Below are 21,491 nucleotides of genomic sequence, written 5' to 3'. Positions count from 1 at the left end.
TCATAAGGAAGTGTCGACACCCTTAGAACGTGCTTTGATGGAGTTCGGTGTCCCAAAGGCTCGCCCTGCTGGTACCAATGTGAACCCCCAGGTGTATTGGGATGTTTGGGGTATTATCCGCTAAGAAGATCGGTGAAGCTTGCAGCCTGCAATGCAGCAGCCCAGTCAAAAAAATGCGTACCGCTCCAGTTAGGCATCTGCTATGTACAGTCAATGACGTCCTCATGATGCATCAAAGCTGCAAGCGAAGGTGTCATCGTAGTATGAGGAGGTTGTGTCCACTAGGAGGCTTGTGAACCTAGTGTACACTGCTCGAGCTCAAACGCATGCGTGCACTCCTCAGCCTTAGCACCAGAACTCCAAAGCCAAAGGTGCCTCACGCAACTGTGCGTGAGCGGGTTCATCACATGCACTAGATGAGCGCCTACTGTGGGAGGAACGGGACGGGTCCATTGCTAGTACGTCATACCCCCTCCAACGCGAGTCACAACCACCTAGACCACGTATAGCGGATAGGAAGCGGGACCCTCTCATCCTTATGTACTCCCAGAAAGGGTTCCCATCCCTCCGTGTTGATGACCCGCTTGGTTCCCTGCAAGCTTGTTCCGCCTGTGTATGCATTGCATACGCCTCTTCGGTCTGATAAGATGAGGGTCATGTTAGTAATACGAAGGTTTAACCAATGGAAATCGTTATAAGTACCGCATCACCTACCACAACATGAAGAAGGCTGGCACGATTCTCAGGGAATGGTCTGGTGGCCGGTTGTACAAGTCCGCTAAGTAAGGTGGCACGCGTGAGCGGATGGTACCACAAAAGGTACTCCCGGTAGGTGCCATCATCGTATTGTCCAGTAGGAATGATGGCATCCATCGCGGCTCTGTCCACCTCTGTATGTGCTCGGCGTTCACGGATACCCAGTCCCGCATGCCTCCGCCTCCCTGTGCACTCCTCCTGTACGTGACATACATAGTTATAATATATTAACATTTATCACCTAAGATACTAATGCTACCTACAATAACACACTTACTCGTGCGCCCGACCGGCGTCCCGTACAAGAGGTACTGTCACCACCTATCGGTACCCAAACTGTCTCTGTACACGCTCTTAAGAATATACTTCCACGTTGTTCATATACAATAAGAAGCATCTGGTCATCCATAAGTCTGAGTCACGCCAACAATATAATGCGATGAGGCCACCAGTCGCAATTTCGGCCACTCGTGCCATACGTCATGGATCCCACTCCATGAGATCTGTGCTAAGGACATCCAAATCACTGATCACCCGAGACTAGCTACCATGGTCTTGTTTCTAACTATATCTCAGCCTAGCATACATCCACCGATACCCCATCGTAGGCCTCATAACATCTGCAATGCCATCGGAGATTGAGACTGGATACTAGCTCTTGAGCACCGAAGGCCGACAAACCGGGAGGTATTCCTAGCTCCAAAGTTGTAAGAGGTGTAGGCAGCTGTCGAAGGATTAACTCCTGTCGCAGGGATCCCGAGAGACCCCTTTTTAAAGATTCGGCCGGGGGGATGATCCTGAATAAGTTCGTCGGAGAAATAAATGGAAATGGAAGTAAATGCAACGACCGGTGGTGGGGGATGATCGACCTAGTGCAAAGGGAAGTAAATGCACCGGAGTTTAGACAAGTTCAGGCCGCACGGGGGCGTAATACCCTACTCCTGTATGGATGCAACAAATTACCCTGAGGGGGATCCTTCAGGGATATATCTGGTTACAAGAATATATTGTCTAACTAAGAGCTTGAGGCTCCTTGTTCTAGCTCTGCTCAGGCTTGCTTGCAAGGTTTTTCATCTAAGTGTGGCCCGGTCGACTGCTTGGGCTTGTCTTTCTTTTCAATTGTTCTCTCCTCCAATGTTTTCCAATTGTTCTCTTCTTTCTGTATGCCGATCCTTTTATGCACTCGCCGGCCGCGACATACCCTGAACGGAAAGGAAGGGGCACAAGTTCCAAGACGCCACGACTGGGAAAGGCGTCATCATTTCCTCTGGGCGAAGTGACTGGAGCAGTGGAAAAATGCGACGCGCGTCCGATCACTCGTCACTGTGGACGCCCTGGCGACGGGCGCCGTTGAGAGGGCTCACCGAGCAGCCACATAGGCACCCGGCGTGCCCGCCCTGTCTTGTTCCTCTGCCACGGCAGGGCGGCGGGCGGAACGCCTTGATCCTGGCAACGTTATCCCGAGATACACCGGATGATACGAGACGGGACCCGTGCAATTAATGGCCCCACGCCTCTCTGCCAAAGCATGGCAGGGACTGACACTGCGGCGGGAGCAGTTGGGGATGTCAGGCCGCGCACGCCCATTAAATGCGGCCTCGGACCTCTGACTGGTTGACACCTCATCGGTGGGCCCCTCGGGGGCCCTTCTGGGTCGTCGGGGCACCGAGTGCTCGGGGGGTACTGTTCACCTCCCCGAGCACTCTCTCCCGAGCACTCTCACACGAACCTTCGGGGAACCGAGTGCTCGGGGGCTGCCACGTGCAATTCCGAGCACTCTCTCCCGAGCACTTTTGCACTGACCCTCGGGGAACCGGGCGCTCGGGGGCTGCCGCACGCAGCCCCCCGAGCGCTCTCTCCCGGAACTTAGCTCTTCTGATCGTCGGGGGACTAGGGTGCTCGGGGGCGACCGGGCACCTCCCCGAGCACTTTCTTCCCGGTACTTGGACTATGCGGGTCATCGGGGAACTGGGGTGCTCAGGGACCAGAGGCTGTGGCCCCGAGCACCTTCTCCCGGGACTTAGATTTTCCTCCTCCCGCAGGAGGGACCTCGCGGGATGGTGACACGTGGTGGACGGCTGGCCTGGCCTCGGGACTCAGGGACCCCCGGTTCCTGATACACCGACAGTAGCCCCCGGGCCCATTGGGAGGTGATGGCACGGAGACTGCGGATGGGCCCTTCGTCGCGGGCGAGGCCGAGGCAGGCATGGACGCCACATGGCAGGCTTTTAAGAGGTGGCCCTTTAGAACCGGGCCTCGGGTACGGCCCAGCGGGGAGACAAGCGGACGCGTGCCCACACAACTCCCGAAGGGCATGACGATGGTACGGGCGTCACGCGCGGCTGCCGTGCAGATCGAGGAAAATACGCCTGGCAGCCGCTGATGCCACGCGACCAGCGGGAGATTCGCCTGGCAGTTGTTCCGACCGAGGAAACCGTCCCGCCGAGCGAACCATTGGCCGGCAACGTTTGAACTCTGAAATATAAAAGGGGGAGGGGATCAATCCGCCCCCCCCCCCTCTTTACGCCTTCTTGCGATCTTGCTCTTGTCTCCTTCGTGCTCCGGAGCCCTTAGAAACCTTTCAGGCGATCGGAGCGCTTCTCCTCCTTCCTCTCCACCACCAGACAACCTCCGCTCCCGTCGAGATGCCGAGAGCCGGAGGAGGCCGTCGTGATAGGACTCCGGACAGCGTGCTGCCGGAGTCTCGCCTGAAGAATGAGGAGGCGGCGGACAAAATCAGGAAGCTGCTGGTCCCCGAGGGGCAGGAGGGAGCCGCGGTGGTAACGCCGGCGGACTTCCCGCCGGCGACGACCGTTCCCGGGTGCATTGTTTTGTTCACTTCTTTTGTGGCGGCGGGGTTGGTGCCGCCGTTTTCAACTTTCTTCCTCCAAGTCCTCGACACCTACGGCATCCAACTGGTGCACTTGAGCCCCAACTCTGTTGTGGTGCTGGCGGTCTTCGCGCACTTCTGCGAGATGTTCGTGGGAGTGGCGCCTTCGGTGACGCTACTTCGACATTTCTTCGTCCTGCGGTCGGCCGGAAAGAAGAGGGGGTACAACACGGCGGATGTCGCGGGGTGCTGCAATCTTCGGCTGCGAGACGGCTTGGGGGAGCAGTACATCCCCCAGGTGCTGTGCAGCAAATGGGAGGAGTGGCGACGGGACTGGTTCTTCATCGACATCAACCCCCATGATCGTCTCGCTCTACCGAAAGTGGCGGCGGAGCCCCGGAAGTCGACGTGGGAGGTGTCGCCGTCGAAGGACGCGAGGTTGGAGCCAGTGTTCGAGCGCATCAGATTCCTGCGCGACTCCGGGCTGACCTCGGTAATGGTGGTGGCGGACTTCTTGCACCGTCGCCTAGCGCCCCTGCGGGAGTGGGCCCGGCTGTGCTGGCTCTACACCGGGCCCGAATATATCACCCGGACCCAAATCGGCGCAAGCTGGGACCTGGGCCTAGCGGAGCTGAGGGGCATGACCCGAGTGGTGACCGGAGTGGAAGACATGAGCCGGACGGAGCTCCCGTGGCCGGAGATGGCGCTCTGCACCAACCCCGAGCGCACGGCGATCATGGCAAAGCTGCCGGAGTTTGATGCCCAGGGGCTCGTGGACCGGCCGAGGAGCCGGAGCCCCGAGGTCCCCGAGCTCCCTGAGTTGGATGAGTTGGCCAGCGAGGAGGCCACGAACAGCCCGGTGCGGGCTGGTGGTGGGGCCGCTGCGGGCAGCAGCCGCCGCACCAGAGAAGAGGGCACCACCGACAGTGTAGTAACAGCGGCGCCGGGGGATCGGGGGAAGCGCCCCCGAGTCTATATCCCAGTGCCGGAGTCCCCGCCGTCGCCATCGGCAGTGCCGGCGTTCCCGGTCCTGGAACCGCGCCTTGTGAGGATGGGGCCTGACCCGGCGCTTGGGAACGGCGTGGTGGCCCCGCCGAGCCCCCGGCGGAAGAGGAGACGGGAGGATTCCGGGCCGGCACTGCCGGACCCGAACTTCAGGCTCCCGGTGGTCAAATGGCAGTACCGGGGGACTACGACCGAGTAAGTTTCATTCTTCGCTCTTTCTTGGGCGCTCTTTGCCCGAACTAGGCTTCGATTTTAACCTTCGTCTATCTCCCGCAGGCCGCCCACGGGCGCCGCTGCGATCGAAGGAGCGCCGGCGCCGGCGCCATCGCCCAAGCCAAGCCGGCCGGCGGAGCTGAGACAGGCAGACGCGGCGATGGCGGGAGGGCCAGCGGACATGCGGCCGAGGTGATGACGGTGGAAGCGGCGACCGAGGCTGGGACACAACCGTCGCCCGAACTATCGGCGCCGGTGGGACCTACCCCGGGCATGCAGAGCCCGGGGCGGACGATGGCGGATGTAGTGGCCTCGACGGGGCCAGCGGACGCGGCGGTCGCCTGAGCGCCCGACGCCTGTCGAACCTACCTCGGGCGTGCCGAGCCCGGGGCGGATGATCGTGTGGCGACCCTTGGGGACCCCGAACCCCCCGGAGGCGGATCGCGGGGAAACCGGCGCTCCACCGGCGCCTGGCCGGCCTGCCGACCCCTTCCTGGCCGCGATCGAGGGCGTCCAGGTGGCGGTCGAGCGGCTGGGCACGGCAGTGGGCGCGAAGGAGGGGCAGCTCGAAGCGGAGCGCGCCCGACTCGTGAACGCCTAGGAAGAGGCCCGCGCGGCGGCTGCGCGAGAGCAGAAACTTCTGGAAAATACCCGCGCGGAGGTCGCGTGGGAGCGGGAGATTTTGAAGGCCGCCCGCGCTGAAGCCGCGCAGGAGCGAGAAGACGCCGCCCGCCTGGTTGAGGCGTCGCGGCAGCAGGCTGCCGAGGCCCTTGCCAGGGCGGGGCAGGCGCAGGAGAGGGAGGAGGTGGTCGCCGGCCGCGAGAAGGCGGCGGAGGAGCTCCGGGCCGAGCTGACCCGCCGAGAGGGCGAGGCCGATCAGACGCGCGCCGGCCTCCATCGTTGGGAAGAAGACCTCCGAAAAATTGAAGAAGATATCCGCCGGTGGGAGGAGGACGTCTCCCTCCGGGAGGACTTGCTGGCCTACCAGGAGGACTTGCTGACCCGCTGGGAGGGGGAGCTCACCCGTCGAGAGGGGGAGGCTGCCGCGGCGGCAGCGGCCGTCGCCACCAGGGAGGAGGAGAACGCTAAACACGAGGCAGAGTTGACCCCCCGTGAGCGCGCCTTGTCCGAACTGGTGGCGCAGACAAAGCAAGCCGCCGGCTCCGCAACCGATGGTGGCTCTTCTGGCGCGGCCGGGGGCCAGGGACTCGAGGAGCAGCTGCGGGCCGCGAAGGAGAAGCTTGAGACTGCCTTTGTCTCGCGGGTCAACCTACAGCAAATGTTGGAGGACATACTCCGGCGGATGCGGCGGGCCGTGGAGAGGGCCGGCCTTGGGTGACTCGTCGCGGACGAGAAGAGCGATAGCCCCGCACGACACGTCCTAGGGCTTCAACAAGTCTGCGAGCACCTCGAGGCGCTGCCCTGGGCCGTCCAGGAGCTCGCCGCCCGGGAAGGACACGGCTTGGCCCACGTGGTGGCCGAGCACGTCATGGCCTGCTACCGGAGCAGAGACCCGAACTTCCCGCTGGAGCCGGCGCGGGAAGGAGTGGTCGAAGCAGAGGGAGAGGCCGCCCGGGAAGCAGTTTGGAGCACCGCTGCCGAGGTGGCGGCCGGCTTCAGGCGGGAAGTGCCGCCGCTGCCAGCCCCCGGGGATGGCCGAGACGACTCCGATGCCGACTCTGCCTCCGATTAGGCTTTTGTAGTAATTTCCTCTTCTTTTATTTTTGTCTTGGCTGGATGTAAATATGGGAGCGATCCCTTAGAAAAGCTTGTATTTTCCTTGTGAATATAATGGGAGCTTTTCTTTGGGCTTGCAACTCCAGTGTTCTTGAGTACTTAGTGTTTCTTCTGATGTTTTGCCTTGAAGCCCCGAGGAGTACTCAGTCGGACCGTTCCCGACCTTTCCATCCCTGAGAACGAAGTCATCCCGATCATCGTTCTTGGCGCGTTCAGCCCCCGAGCCCTCGCGAGTCCGCATCATCTAAGTCAAAAGACAAAGACACGAACTTCCTTGCTCGGGAGATGGATCGATCCAGCACGGAACACGCCATGACCGGTGAATACTTTTTCACCTCACGACCACTCAGTCAGTAGACCGGAGACGTGCGCGGGCGGAAATGTGACCAAGAGTCCCCATGGTTCGGTGATGCCTGGGCTTAAGACGGACCGAACCGAGCACCGACAGCCCGCCCCTGAGGCCTAGGCTCCGGACTACTCGAGTGGCTCGAGCGAAAGGATTACCCAGGGCACCCAGGGACTCGGTAGTGCTCGGGGCCCTTAAAAGCGGACCGAACACCGCGACCACCACAAAGGACTTCGGTCGGACATTACCGCACATACGGTACACCTTTCTACGGACCGTTCTGTCGTTCTAGGAAAAAGTAGACACACGGTAGGGTTTTGTGCGTGAGGAGATCATCTCACCGGGCAGATTAGAATACGAGGGCCCCCGAGGATAACTCGGGAACAGAATACTATTGAACATAAATTTGTCTGAATTTAACCACTCACCGGACAGCTGTCGGCCTTTCGGCCAACCGATCAAGAAGGGGCGTGTGCTTCTGAGCTCGGGATGCCCGGGGACTTGGTTCCTTCAGCCGGAGCGCCTGAGCGTCAAGGGGCACGCGAGGATCCCGGGGTCGGGTGATCTCGGCCACTCATGCCTAAGCGGTAGGACCACCCGAGAACCCTTGGGGCCGATCAGCGACCTGGGCATCGAGGCCCTCGTGATCGAGCTTCTCTTGATTGTCGACCTGTGACTTAAGAGAGAATATGGAATTTCTTTGCTTGGTGCGCTCTGTTGGTGCGGTACTTGTTATAGACTGCTCTCGTTTTCGACCCGAGACCTCTCGAATACCCAGACCGGCGGACAAGAGCAGATAGAGGCATAACCCAGAGGTCCTATGGTCCGGTGGCGCCCGGGTATGACAGACCAGACCGAGCACCGACAGCCCGCCCCTGGGGCCTGGGCTTCGGACTACTCGAGCAGCTCGAGCGATAGGATTACCCAGAGCGCCCAGGAAATCGGTAGTGCCCGGGAGCCTGTCACGACACCGAACACCACAGCCTACCACATCGGACGTAAGTCAGCGGCAACTGCCCGCGTGCATACCGATTGGGATTCTTTTATCAGCGGGGAAAATGAGAGAGCGAACTTTTTCTCGCACAATCGAGCATCTCACCAGACAGATTAAACATATGGAATCCAGAAAAATGAATTTGACACAATGATTGTATTTCAACGTTCATACTGGATTGAAAATTTTTTTACAAGTTTGGGTGACTTGCCCAATGAGTGGTAGCCCCCGGTCAACTTGGGCGGGGGGGAAGTCCCCGGCCTGGTTGACCTGAGCCGCGAGCGTGGCCATCTACGGATAGAACTTGCGCAGGTGCTCGATATTCCATGGGTTGGGAAGCGGCTACCCATCTTTTGCTGCCAACCTGAAAGAACCTTCTCGCGGGACCCCGATCACGGTGAAGGGACCTTCCCACATAGGGGAGAGCTTATTCTTTCCTTCGCACGACTGGACGCGTCGGAGAACTAGGTCCCCCACCTCGAAAGACCGGGCCCGGACATGGCGCTGATGGTATCGCCGCAGACTCTGCTGGTACCGAGCCGCCCGGACGGCGGCACGCCGCCGGCGCTCCTCCAGGTAATCAACGTCGTCGTGCTTTTGCTGCTCCTGTTCGCCTTCTGTATAGGCATGCACCCGAGGGGAGCCTAGGGTGAGCTCGGAGGGGAGGACCGCCTCAACGCCGTAGACGAGGAAGAATGGAGTCTCCCCGGTAGCGCAGCTTGGCGTGGTCCGGTTAGCCCATAGCACGGCGGGCATCTCGTCCACCCATCCCTTCCCGTGCTTGGCGAGCACGTCATAGGTCCGGGTTTTGAGGCCTTTCAGTATCTCCGCTTTGGTGCGCTCAACTTGCCCGTTACTCCGAGGATGAGCGACGGAGGCGAAGCAGAGCTTGATGCCGAGGTCTTCGCAGTAGTCCCCGAACAGGGCACTCGTGAACTGGGTGCCATTGTCGGTGATGATCTGGTTCGGGACGCCAAAGCGACTGGTGACGCCGCGGATAAAATGGAGCGCCGTGTTTTTGGTCACCTTGATGACTGGGACCGCCTCCGGCCACTTGGTGAACTTGTCGATGGCGACGTAGAGGTACTCATAGCCCCCGATCGCTCTGGGGAATGGACCCAGAATGTCCAGCCCCCAGACCGCAAAAGGCCATGACAGGGGGATGGTGTGAAGAGCCTGAGCTGGCTGGTGAAGCTGCTTTGCATGGAACTGGCACGCCCTGCAGCGCCGAACCAGCTCGGAAGCATCCTGGAGAGCTGTAGGCCAGTAGAAACCTTGCCGGAAGGCCTTCCCGACCAACGTGCGGAACGATGAATGGCCACCGCACTCGCCCTCATGGATCTCAGCGAGAAGCTCGCCGCCTTCTGCCCGGGAGATGCATTTCAGGAGGACGCCTCCTGCGCTATGCTGGTAGAGATCCCCATCCACTATGGCATAGCGTTTGGACTGCCAAGCAACTCTTTCGGCAGACGCCTCATCCCCGAGAAAGGACTTTTCCTTCAAGTACCCTCGGATGTCGTCCATCCACGAGGCATCTTGAGAACATTCAGCGAGTGCAGCGCACTCGCCGGACGGCGGCACCCTGACGGGGCTTCCCACTGAGGGCACCGCCGGGGTCCCCTGAATTGAGTTCGAGGTTTCCCCTTCGTCCTGTTCGGCAGGCAGGACGGAAGGCCGTGTGAGTCTTTCTTCAAAGACTCCGACAGGGACGCGCGCACGGGAGGAGGCCAGGCGGGAGAGCTCGTCGGCCAGAGTGTTGTCGCGGTGAGGGATGTACCACAACTCCAGGCCATCGAAGCGCCTCTCCAGCTTCCTGACAGCTGCTACGTACGTCGCCATTTGAGGATCCGTGCACTGGTACTCTTTGGATACCTGGTTGACCACCAGTTGGGAGTCCCCTTTGACCAAGAGGCGACGGATCCTGAGCCCCACCGCAACCCGGAGGCCGGCGATGAGACCTTCATATTCCGCCATGTTGTTCGATGCATGGAACTGCAGGTACACAATGTACCAGAGTTCTTCACCCGTTGGGGAGGTGAGAACCACCCCGGCCCCCACGCCTTTCAGTGAGAGGGAACCGTCGAAGTGCATGACCCAGTACCCGGGCGCATTGTGCCCGGGATATGCAGAAATATCTTCGGGGACGACCTCGGGGACGGGTGTCCACTCTGCCACGAAGTCAGAGAGCGCTTGGCTTTTGATCGTCTGGCGATTGACAAAGTGAAGGTCGAATTCCGCCGCTCCACCGCCCACTTGACAACACGCCCGGTGCCTTCTCGGTTCCGGAGAATGGGTCCCAGTGGATACGTGGTAACCACCGAGACCTTGTGCACTTGAAAGTAGTGGCGCAGCTTCCGGGAAGTGATGAGCACGGCGTAGAGCAGCTTCTGAGCCTGGGGATACCTTGTTTTGGCCTCCCGGAGGACTTCACTGACGAAGTACATCGGTCGCTGTACCCGACGAGCCCAGACGGTGGCTTTACCCGAGGGGCTGTTGCAGCCCCCAGGCTCGGCGGCGTGGTCGGGGCTGGCCGGGTGCTCGGGCTCGACTCCCTGGTCGGGAGGAGCAGAATGCTCGGACTCGACCCCTTGCTCGGGGGGAGCCGCGAGGACGGGTGAGTGCTCGGGGGCCACCGGGAGCTGGGACCCAGCACCTGGCCCCGCGCACTCGTCACGCTCCACCACCAGCACCATGCTCATGACCTGAGGAGTGGCCGAGACGTAGAGCAGTAGGGGCTCACCTTCAGAGGGAGCCACCAGCACGGGTGGCGAGGTGAGGTACTTCTTCAGATCGCAGAAGGCCTGCTCGGCCTCCGGCGTCCAGTCGAAATGACCGGTCTTCTTCAGAAGCTTGAAGAGGGGGAGCCCTCACTCCCCGAGTTTGGAGATGAAGCGCCCGAGGGCCGTCATGCAGCCGGCGGGACGCTGGACCTCTTTGAGTCGAGCCGGGGGTCGCATCTGCTCGATGGCCCGAATCTTCTCTGGATTGGCCTCTATTCCTCGGCCGGAAACCAAGAAACCGAGGAGCTTGCCCGCCGGCACCCCGAAGACACACTTCTCAGGGTTGAGCTTGAGGCGGGTGGTGCGAAGACTTTTGAAAGTCTTGGCAAGATCTTCGAGCAGGGTGGCGCGGTCTCGGGACTTGACCACGAGATCGTCGATGTAGGCCTCGACGTTGCGACCGACTTGCGAATCAAGGGTAATGCGAATGGCGCGCTGGAAAGAAGACCCAGCATTGCGCAAACCAAAAGGCATTGATATATAACAGTAAGTTCCCATCGGAGTGGTAAAAGCAGTTTTTTCTTCGTCCTCAACGGCCATGCGGATCTAATGATACCCGGAGTTTGCATCTAAAAAACATAAAAGATCGCATCCCGCGGTTGCATCTACAATTTGATCAATGCGGGGCAAGGGAAAAGGATCTTTAGGGCAAGCCTTATTTAGGTCGGTGTAGTCCACACACATGCGGAGCTTGCCGTTGGCCTTCAGGACGATGATTGAATTTGCCAGCCAGTCGGGGTGGAGGACCTCTCGGATAAATCCGGCGTCAAGGAGCTTGCTGACCTACTCCCGGATGAACTCCTGGCGCTCAGGCGCCTGCCGCTGGACCTTCTGCTTCACCGGGCGGGCGTCCGAGCGCACCGCCAAGTGATGCTCGATCACCTCCCTGGGGATCCCGGGCATGTCGGACGGTTGCCATGCAAACACGTCTGCGTTGGCCCGGAGGAAGGTGACGAGCGCGCTTTCCTATTTGCTGCCCAGGTCACCGCCGATTCGGACGACCTGGGTAGGGCATTCGCCCACCACGACCTCCTTCATAGGAACAGAGGCGTCGGCGGCGAGTCGGGGTTTGGATGAAGAGGTTCCCGGGTCCCCTGTGTAGCCTTCGACTTCAGCCCGTGCTGAAACCAGAGCCATGTACGACTGCTCGGCGCAGGAGACGGCGTCGCCGGAGTCGGCAATCACGGAGATGGGGCCTGCTGGGCCCAGCATCTTAACCGTGAGATACGCATAATGCGCGGCCATCATGAACTTGGCGAGCGCCGAACGCCCGAGGATGGTGTTGTAGGGGAGGGGGAGCTCCGCGACGTCGAAGAGGACGTTCTCCGTGCGGAAGTTGTCCCGATTCCCAAAGGTCACGGGTAGCTCAACCTGCCCAAGGGGCAGGGAGTGGCCGGGTGTCACTCCGCAGAATGGGAGCGACGGCCTTAGGCGCCTGGAGGACGCCTGCAGCTTTTCAAAAGCCTCCTTGGAGAGGAGGTTGAGGCCTGCACCACCATCAATCAGCACCCTGCCGACCTTGACATTGCAGATGGTGGGGGACACTACCAGGGGCAGTCGCCCCAGGCTGCAGTACTCGCTGGGTGGTCGACCATGCTGAACGTGATTGGGGCGTCCGATCACCTTAGGGGCCAGGCGGCTTCCTCTCTTGGGGTTGCCAAGCACACCTCGCGCCGCATGACCTTGATGCCACGTCGCGAGGAAGGCGTGTAGGTGCCTCCGTCGATGAAGGCGACGGTATGCTCGGGCTCCTGGAAGCCAGGCTCGGTGTTGCCGGGGGCGGCCTCAGCATCGCCTCCCCCGCGGGACTCGTCGCGCTCCCTCTGGCGTTGCTCGACGAGACCCTTGACCGTACGACACTCCGTGAGATCGTGCCATCTGGTCTGGTGTATGGGGCACCATTTGCCTAGCTCGGGCCCCGCGGGAGCGGGGACCCTCGCTGGAGCAGGAGCCCGGCCAGGTGCCGGGGCTCTTGCGGGAGCCGGTGCCCTAGCTGGTGCCGGGGCCCTCGCGGGGGCCGGGGCCCGAGGAGGGGCCCTAGCAGGGGCCCTTGCGGGCGCGGGCCGTCTGTCGGCGGCAGCCCGGCGTTCTTGCCAGCGGTCGGGTTCTTGGGCCGGCCTATGGGCGGGGCCCTGGGCCGGTTCGACAGGAGCGGCTTCGCGCTTTCTTCTCTTCTTCTTTTCCCGCCTATCGGAACAGGAAGAACTTGGTTGGTCGGCGGTGGGGCGCGGAGCATGCCACGCCCGGGCCTCCGCCACCTTGGCACACTTATCGGCCAGTGCGAAGAGCTCCGCAGTGGTTTCGATTTCGTGCGTACCTAGCTTTTCGAGCATCCGCTCATCGCGGACGCCCTGCCAGAAGGCGATGATGACAGCGTGGGGGGCTACCCGCGGGATGGTGTTGCGGACCTGGCTGAAGCGCTGAATAAAACGCCGCAGCGTCTCCCCCTCCTGTTGCTTGACGGCGTGGAGGTCGCACTGAAAATTAGCCACAAACTGGTGGCACAGGTCATCCCAGGAGCTAATAAACCCTGGGGGTAAGTTCATAAGCCAAGAACGGGCAGAGCCCCTCAAGGCAACATGGAAATAATTCGCCATCATCTTTTCGCTGCCTCCGGCCGCTTGGACGGCCGTAGTGTAGATCTGGAGGAACTCAACGGGGTCGATGGACCCGTCGTACTTCTCTGGCAGCTCGGGGCGGAACTTGGAGGGCCACTTGACCCGGCGGAGCTTAGTGGTAAAGGCACGGCAACCGGTGCCGTACCCCGTGGTGGGGGCGATGTTCCTTGGCGGAGAATGCCGACGGGCCGCGGATTCCTGGCGATCGTGGGCCGGAACAGAGGAGGCCTGGTCCTCAGCCTCGGCCTCCTGCTGGGTTTCCCGCTGGCGCTCGAGGGTGACGCGCGCATCCTCGTGGCCCCTCCGCTCGTTGAGACGCAAGCAGAGGTCTTGGGCTTCGAACGCGGCCAGGGGGGTGGCGCTCCGCCTGGAGGCCCCCCGGCCCGTGCGAACGTTGCCCGTTGATGAGCCGGTTCTGGCAGCGCCACGCTGGGTGGTGGCGCGAGAACTCCTGGCCAGGACCTGGTGGCGAGCAATGCCGACTAGGGCAGCGACGTCTTGGATCCAGCGGCCTTTCGAAGTGTTTGGCGTTGCCTGGACAGGCGGATGCCTGAGGAGAGCGTGCGCCACAAGTAGCGCACTTCCGAGGCCAGCCTCGCCGAAGGCGAGCCTATGCCGCAGAGGCACCCGGCGCTGCCCAGAGGCGAACCTAGCGACTGGGGTTTCGACCACCTGCTGGGGGTCGGACGGTGCACCGGCGGCGGCGGTGGCGGCCCTGCTGGGCCCAGCACCCTGGTCCCCTTGGGAGGGGAAAGCCGTACGTGCAGATAGTGGCTGCTGCTGAAACGCAGCAGCGACTGGGGCCTCCCGGACGTCGGGCAACATTTCCTCACTGGAAGTGGAGCCGGAACGCTGGAGACGATGTCCACCGGCCATTTTTCCTATGGAGAAAGACAAACAAACAGATTCAAGGATGTTCCCCCCTACCTGGCGCGCCAGCTGTCGGAGGATTAACTCCTGTCGCAGGGATCCCGAGAGACCCCTTTTTAAAGATTCGGCCGGGGGGATGATCCTGAATAAGTTCGTCGGAGAAATAAATGGAAATGGAAGTAAATGCAACGGCCGGTGGTGGGGGATGATCGACCTAGTGCAAAGGGAAGTAAATGCACCGGAGTTTAGACAGGTTCGGGCCGCACGGGGGCGTAATACCCTACTCCTTTATGGATGCAACAAATTACCCTGACGGGGATCCTTCAGGGATATATCTGGTTACAAGAATATATTATCTAACTAAGAGCTTAAGGCTCCTTGTTCTAGCTCTGCTCAGGCTTGCTTGCAAGGTTTTTCGTCTGAGTGTGGCCCGGTCGACTGCTTGGGCTTGTCTTTCTTTTCAATTGTTCTCTCCTCCAATGTTTTCCAATTGTTCTCTTCTTTCTGTATGCCGATCCTTTTATGCACTCGCCGGCCGCGACATACCCCGAACGGGAAGGAAGGGGCACAAGTTCCAAAACGCCACGACTGGGAAAGGCGTCATCATTTCCTCTGGACGAAGTGACTGGGACGGTGGAAAAACGCGGCGCGCGTCTGGTCACTCGTCACTGTGGACGCCCTGGCGACGGGCGCCGTTGAGAGGGCCCACCGGGCAGCCACATAGGCACCCGGCATGCCCGCCCTGTCTTGTTCCTCTGCCACGGCAGGGCGGCGGGCGGAACACCTTGATCCTGGCAACGTTATCCCGAGATACACCGGATGATACGGGATGGGACCCGTGCAATTAATGGCCCCACGCCTCTCTGCCAAAGCATGGCAGGGACTGACATTGCGGTGGGAGCAGTTGGGGATGTCAGGCCGCGCACGCCCATTAAATGTGGCCTCGGACCTCTGACTGGTTGATACCTCATCGGCGGGCCCCTCGGGGGCCCTTCTGGGTCGTCGGGGCACCGAGTGCTCAGGGGTACTGTTCACCTCCCTGAGCACTCTCTCCCGAGCACTCTCGCACGAACCTTCGGGGAACCGAGTGCTCGGGGGCTGCCACGTGCAATCCCGAGCACTCTCTCCCGAGCACTTTTGCACTGACCCTCGGGGAACCGGGCGCTCGGGGGCTGCGTGCGCGCTCTCTCCCAGAACTTAGCTCTTCTGATCGTCGGGGGACTAGGGTGCTCAGGGGCGACCGGGCACCTCCCCGAGCACTTTCTTCCCGGTACTTGGACTCTGCGGGTCATCGAGGAACTGGGGTGCTCGGGGACCAGAGGCTATGGCCCTGAGCACCTTCTCCCGGGACTTAGATTTTCCTCCTCCCGCAGGAGGGACCTCGCGGGATGGTGACACGTGGCGGACGGCTGGCCTGGCCTCGGGACTCAGGGACCCCCCGTTCCTGATACACTGACAGCAGCCTATTGCAGATCCTTTGTTCTTTGATCGATGGGTTGCATTACACAATCCTCTGTAGGTGGCAACTAGCACAACAGATCCCCAACTGTAAGATGTCAACTCATAAGGATATGAAGCGATCTGACTCACTAATCATACAATATGGGGAATAACATAATCTTCTGCCGTGTTGTAGAACATGATACCTCCCAGTAGGACGTATAAGTACACCTCATAGTGTTGTATAACAGTAGCATCATCCACATCCGGTGGGCATGGACCGAACTGTGGCAGCTCATGAATCTAGGACATGAAGAGGCCAACATCCTTCTTGTCATATGGCACACCAAACCTACAAGATACAGATGGTTAATGAAGCTTGAATAGCACTACAATATTTGAAGTACAATACATAAAAAGTAATTACCTGCCCTCAACGTAACCCTTCCACTGCTCCTTCACTGGTCGCAAAACTATTAACGGGGTGACCCTGATTGGCAGCCCGGTTAGCATAGCCACGTCCCTCAATGTTATGACCATCTCGCCAAAAGGAAAGTGGAACATGTGCATCTCAGGACACCACCGGTCGACGAGACCTGTGAGCAGTGGTTCCTCAATTGACGGGAGAGGTGTCCTATCACCACCGCCATGGGAGCTCCGGCCATCATGAGAGCGAAAGGTAGTAAGCCTGCTTGTGCGACTAGCTCGTGGAATCGAGGGTCCAACTCCTTAATCGTGTAGACACACCGGGCTCGCAACGGAGGCAACTATAAAAGGTGTCCAATACATGTACTGAGTTAATAATAAATTATTTTGGCAATTAAAAAGCATATATAATTGTGGTACCTGCTGCCCTGTGAAAATCATCCATCCCCTATAGTTCTCATTGTACCACCACTGAAGAAGCTCAGGAAGACGAGCATGAGCCATGATAATAATTTCAAGCTACATGGTTCAATAAGTAGATGAACAAAAAATATAAATATATTACAAGCTTCATGGTTCAATACGTATATGAATAACAAAAAAGAATATACTACACTTTTCATGGTTCAATAAGTATGTGAATACCAAATTAGAATATGTTATAAGCTTAATGGTTCAATAAATAGGTCAGAAAAGCTTCATGGTTCAATAAATGCAACAACTCTAAAATACTACAATTCGATAGTGCATGATAGTTTACTGCCAGGTCGGGCATATCCTCCTATCATGACCAGGTTATTTACAAAGTTTGCACTTGCGTAGGCTATAAATGTTATCTGCTTCATTCATGTCACCTTGCATCCTTGTGGATCTATGCCTTCCAGGATCCGTGCGTCGTGCTCGGGAATAAGGTACCCACGTAGGCCCTTCAATCGCTTTATAGCTGCTTCTGATGTTGAAGGACAACATCTTTGGAAGCCATGTGCTCCTCAATGCATCTATCATAAAGTACGGTGCTATGTACTGTGATCTGCCATAACCGCTCATATCCCTCCAAGCAGCTAAGATATGCGAGCACGGGATATGGTGAAGTTTTGGCTTATTGCATGTGTACTTCACCTCATGAGGCCCAAGTTGACATTGCTGCATGGTGTCCCCCCCCACCCACTATACCCTGAAGCATACCTACGGCGGTACATGACCTTGAAGTCATTGTTGGCCATGTCATCGATCCTCGTCTGATGAAAGTGTGCCCTGGTTCCTCCTTCTGGATAAGATTTCCTCCACCTTAGGTGCGAACCGTGTGATGCAATTCACAATAGCATACCAAAGTCTCGAAAGTAATCCGCCATTCTGTAGAATGTGAGCTCAATGATGGCACATAACAGAAGGCCCTGTATTCCCTTTAGGACATTGTTGAACGCCTCCGCTATGCTTGTTGTTATGATGGTGCACCTAATATGGGATACAAAATATTTAGAAGGCCTATTTGCATAATATAGGGTTCAATATGATCATTTAAATTCTAAGTGCTAATCTGACACCATGAGTGGCATGGATTAGGGCCCAACATTCTGTCGGCTTCCCCGCTATCCAATGGCTAAACGTAGCACGTGAACGGCTAATGATAGTTTGTCCCCCAATCATTTGCGTTTGCAAATGGTCCTCCTATTCTTATTGATGTACCATCATCTTGTGAGTGGTCTCATTTAACTCTCTCCATATCTTGTTGAACTTCGCATGCTGGTTCTTCGAACACAAACCTTTGAATCTCTTTACAAGAGACTTGCTGCAGTACCTTGTGTACAGGTTCGCTCCCAAGTGGTGCATGCACCACCTTCTCTCTACATCAGGCCATGCAATGGAGTAGTTTGTGCTATCATGTAGCATATCCAATGTATGCAGAAGGCCCTTGTTGCGGTCAGAGATGATGTGAACTCGTTCCCTATTGCCCACGATATGTGTCCTCAACAAAGTGAGGAACCACAACCAGCTATCATTGTTTCCACTCTCAACCATTGCAAAGGCGAGAGGAATTATCTGATCATTTGCATATGCCATCACTGTCATAAGGGTACCATGGTACCTATCACTCAGAAATGTGGCATCGACGCATAGAACTAGCCTGCAATGTCTGAAAGCTTCAATGCATTGTCCAAAGGACTAGAATAACCTAATGAGGTATCGATCAGTAGTGCTGTATGACTCATCCTCTAGCTTGATCGGCTCATCCACCATCGCCCACCAAGTCCCTGGATTTGTCATGGTAATATTCTGCAGTAGCCTCGAAGTATAGTTGTAAGACTCCTAGAAGCTTCCAAATAGCATCTTCAACGCCTTTTGTGTCGCTCGCCAAGTGGTGTGGTAATTGATCAGCATACCCATCTTAGTCTGCACCTCCTCCATAATGGATTTTGGCGACAAACAAATGTTCGTGCCAACAAGGGTGATGAGAAGTTGGGCTATGAACCTTGCATCAATGGCATGGCTCACATTCCTAATAGCCTCTTCACTGCATATATTTGGGGGTATGCCTACTGATCACAAAATAGTTCTCATATTTCGGCTTATTTGCTCGTACGAAGTAAGGACATATTGGGTACTTGATACACCTGACCTCATAATCCGTAGGGTTAGACTGGGCGCACTTGTGATCTCTTCTTGTCATTATAGCATAATTGCTAATAAAGTGTAGGACCTCCCCTCTGTTACAAAACTGTTGCCCGATCTGGTTATCTTTATTCTAGTATCCCGAGTTAAATAAGGTGTTATACTCAATAATGGCACAATCCAGCAAACTAGCACCACAAAAGTATTGGATCACCGGCACCAGGTCATCATTGTCAGCATCTCTTCATCCCTGCTACCATCGGCTTCATCATCCATGCATCCTGCATCTATATCAGAAGGGTCCACTCTAGCTCCCTCTCTACCAGAACTGCCCTCCCCTACATACCCTCCATCCTCTTCATGCATCACTTGCTGTCCTGATCCTTCTACGGTAGTCACTATATTACCATGCACCAGTCGTGGCACTATGTTTATGTACACTCCCATATCAAAATTCTCCTCCACTACCTTGCATGAGTACAAATCCCATGCGTTGTTCCTTCTTATCTCGAACAATGTATGGACAATGACTGAGCTGTTTGGAACAACTCGTGGCCGCACACCCTCTAGAACAATAGTATAGGATTGTTGGTTTATGTGCAAAAGGCTCATAACATATGATTTCAGGTCATCTAGGTCATTAGGTATTTCAACCGAACTCTCTATATGCTGGCAGTTCTGAATTATTACGAGCCTCCTGCGCAAAACTGAGAGACGTTCTCCATAATAAATATGAAAAGTCATATACATCTAATAAAATTACTACTTAGATGTTTGCACGATACATATGCTAAATATCTAAGTAATTAACAATGCTAATTAAATCATCATTATTGAATAAAAATGAAATAATTAATATTCAATATTGAATCAAAATATTATTTAAACTAACATGAAAGTTATATTGAGCAAATATTCAATCTTATTACAAATTGACACTGCATTATTAACATATTCATAGATTTCTTTATGCTGAGTGAGATGAGTGGAGTAATGGAGTCTACGATGAGTACAAGACACTAAAAACATTTCTCTATTTTACTTCATAGCTACTTCTTTTATTTAACTAAGGCTAGAAGTTCATATGTGCATCACTATTTTAAAAGATTACACTAAAAATCTAATTAAACCGACACACACCACTCTTAATTAAAAAATCAATTTGACAATTTATCAGTGCATTGTGATTTGAATCAACCTTTCTGTCCAACCCAAGTTTTTTGACTAATCAAATTCACGCTAATTACTATTATACAATCTACTAGCCTAAGCAAATAATTACTATTACACGGCATCACGCTAATTACTATTATACAAATTCACGCTAATTACTGTTACACTAACTAAGCAAATAATCATATTCATATAATCAAACTAAGCAAATAATTAAACAAATGTAATTGGATAGATTAAACACTCTACTTACTCTAATTACTATTATTCCTGCAAGTACTAATTAAAAATATAATTTAAGTACTTATTGTATATTGCGCTGCTGCACCTCATCGCATCGGGCTGATACTCCTCTCCTTGTGCTGCTGCTATTCCTCACCTCGCATTGCTTCTCCTCTCCTCTCCACGCGCTGCGCTGCTACTTCTCCTCTCCTCTCCTCCTTTACTCGCGCTTCTGCTCCCCTCTCACGCTGCGGCTTGTGCATGCGCTGGTGCTACTCCTCACAAGCGTGCTCTCATTTTATAGTGAAAAATGGTAGTGCGAGGATCACTAATTACCGGGGACAGTAGACACGAAGTGACGGCGAGATGACTCGACGTGACCGTGCGCCGAAAGCAAAGACAGGATGTGATCGCGTAGCAGACCAGGCCGTACTTAGCACCTGAAGTTTTGAATACGGCACTATGCACCATATTCGGCACCAATTTTTGGCACCTGAGGTGTCGAATACGGCACTGTTGCCCATATTCGGCACCTCAGGTGCCGAACAGGGCCCAGGCCCACCGTTTCAATTTTTTTTTTGAAATTTGAAGCACCGAATATGAGTGCTAGATTTATAAATACACCGATATGTTGTCTCTTTTACCAAATACGGTGGTGTATGATGTCTATTTTTCTATTTTTTCTATCTTTGCTTGTGTTTAGGTGTATGTATGTGTGATTATGGCATGTGGGTGTCTGTTGTGTTCCTGACCCTCATTTGCTCCAACTCCCACTTCCTCCTCTCAACTGGTCGGAGTGCAAGTGCTATGTTTTTGGCAAAAGAATGTGTGGTTAAATTGTTTAAGAGATTGTTTTGGATTGTATTTGATGTAGCACGAAATCCAAATGAAACCAAATTTCAGTTTTTCAAATTTTCTGCCGCCTAGATTCCCCACAAATTTCACCCCATCGGAATTACCCTAAAAAGCCACTATGTTAGTTCATGTAGAATTTTAATCCGTTTGGTATTTCAGCCAATTTCAATAATATGACGAACCTCCATCAAGTTATCAAAGTGTTCAGCATCAAGGAAGGTCTTCGCACTCGGCTAGAGTTTTTGGAGTTGCAGCCCAAGGTTCAAGGTGTCCCTTTGTTGCAGAATTTGCTACCACAGCTTCGTCAAACAACTCCTCCTTCTAGAAAAACAATTCAAACAAGCAGTTGAGATTCAAGAATCAAGTGAAAACAATATATTGGTGTGGCTAATGGTTTGTTTGCTATAACAGTCGTGGCTAAGTGAACTTTGGCATATCGAAGTCCTACAAAATATAGCAAGGATCTCTTACTTGATAAAAATTTTAGACACACCTGCTAAACCCTAAATCAAGTTGGATCATTTTCAGTTGCCTCTACCACCTAACACGAGCAAATTAAGGAATTTCAGTTTGAATTGGACCATCAAAGGAGGACCAACAAACTTACCACATGATA

At 55.7% G+C, this 21,491-nt stretch overlaps 1 pseudogene; it reads left to right on the top strand.

Annotated features, from left to right (window-relative positions):
* LOC133895067 (purple acid phosphatase 23-like) overlaps positions 1–5,149 on the top strand; it is a 34,990-nt pseudogene extending 29,841 nt beyond the window's left edge.
* The last annotated feature ends 16,342 nt before the right edge of the window (positions 5,150–21,491 follow it).

The sequence above is a fragment of the Phragmites australis genome, chromosome 16, assembly GCF_958298935.1.
Source record: "Phragmites australis chromosome 16, lpPhrAust1.1, whole genome shotgun sequence".
Taxonomy (NCBI): domain Eukaryota; kingdom Viridiplantae; phylum Streptophyta; class Magnoliopsida; order Poales; family Poaceae; genus Phragmites; species Phragmites australis.
The sequence above is the reverse complement of the archived record's forward strand: the minus strand, read 5'-3'. Positions and strand labels throughout refer to the sequence as shown.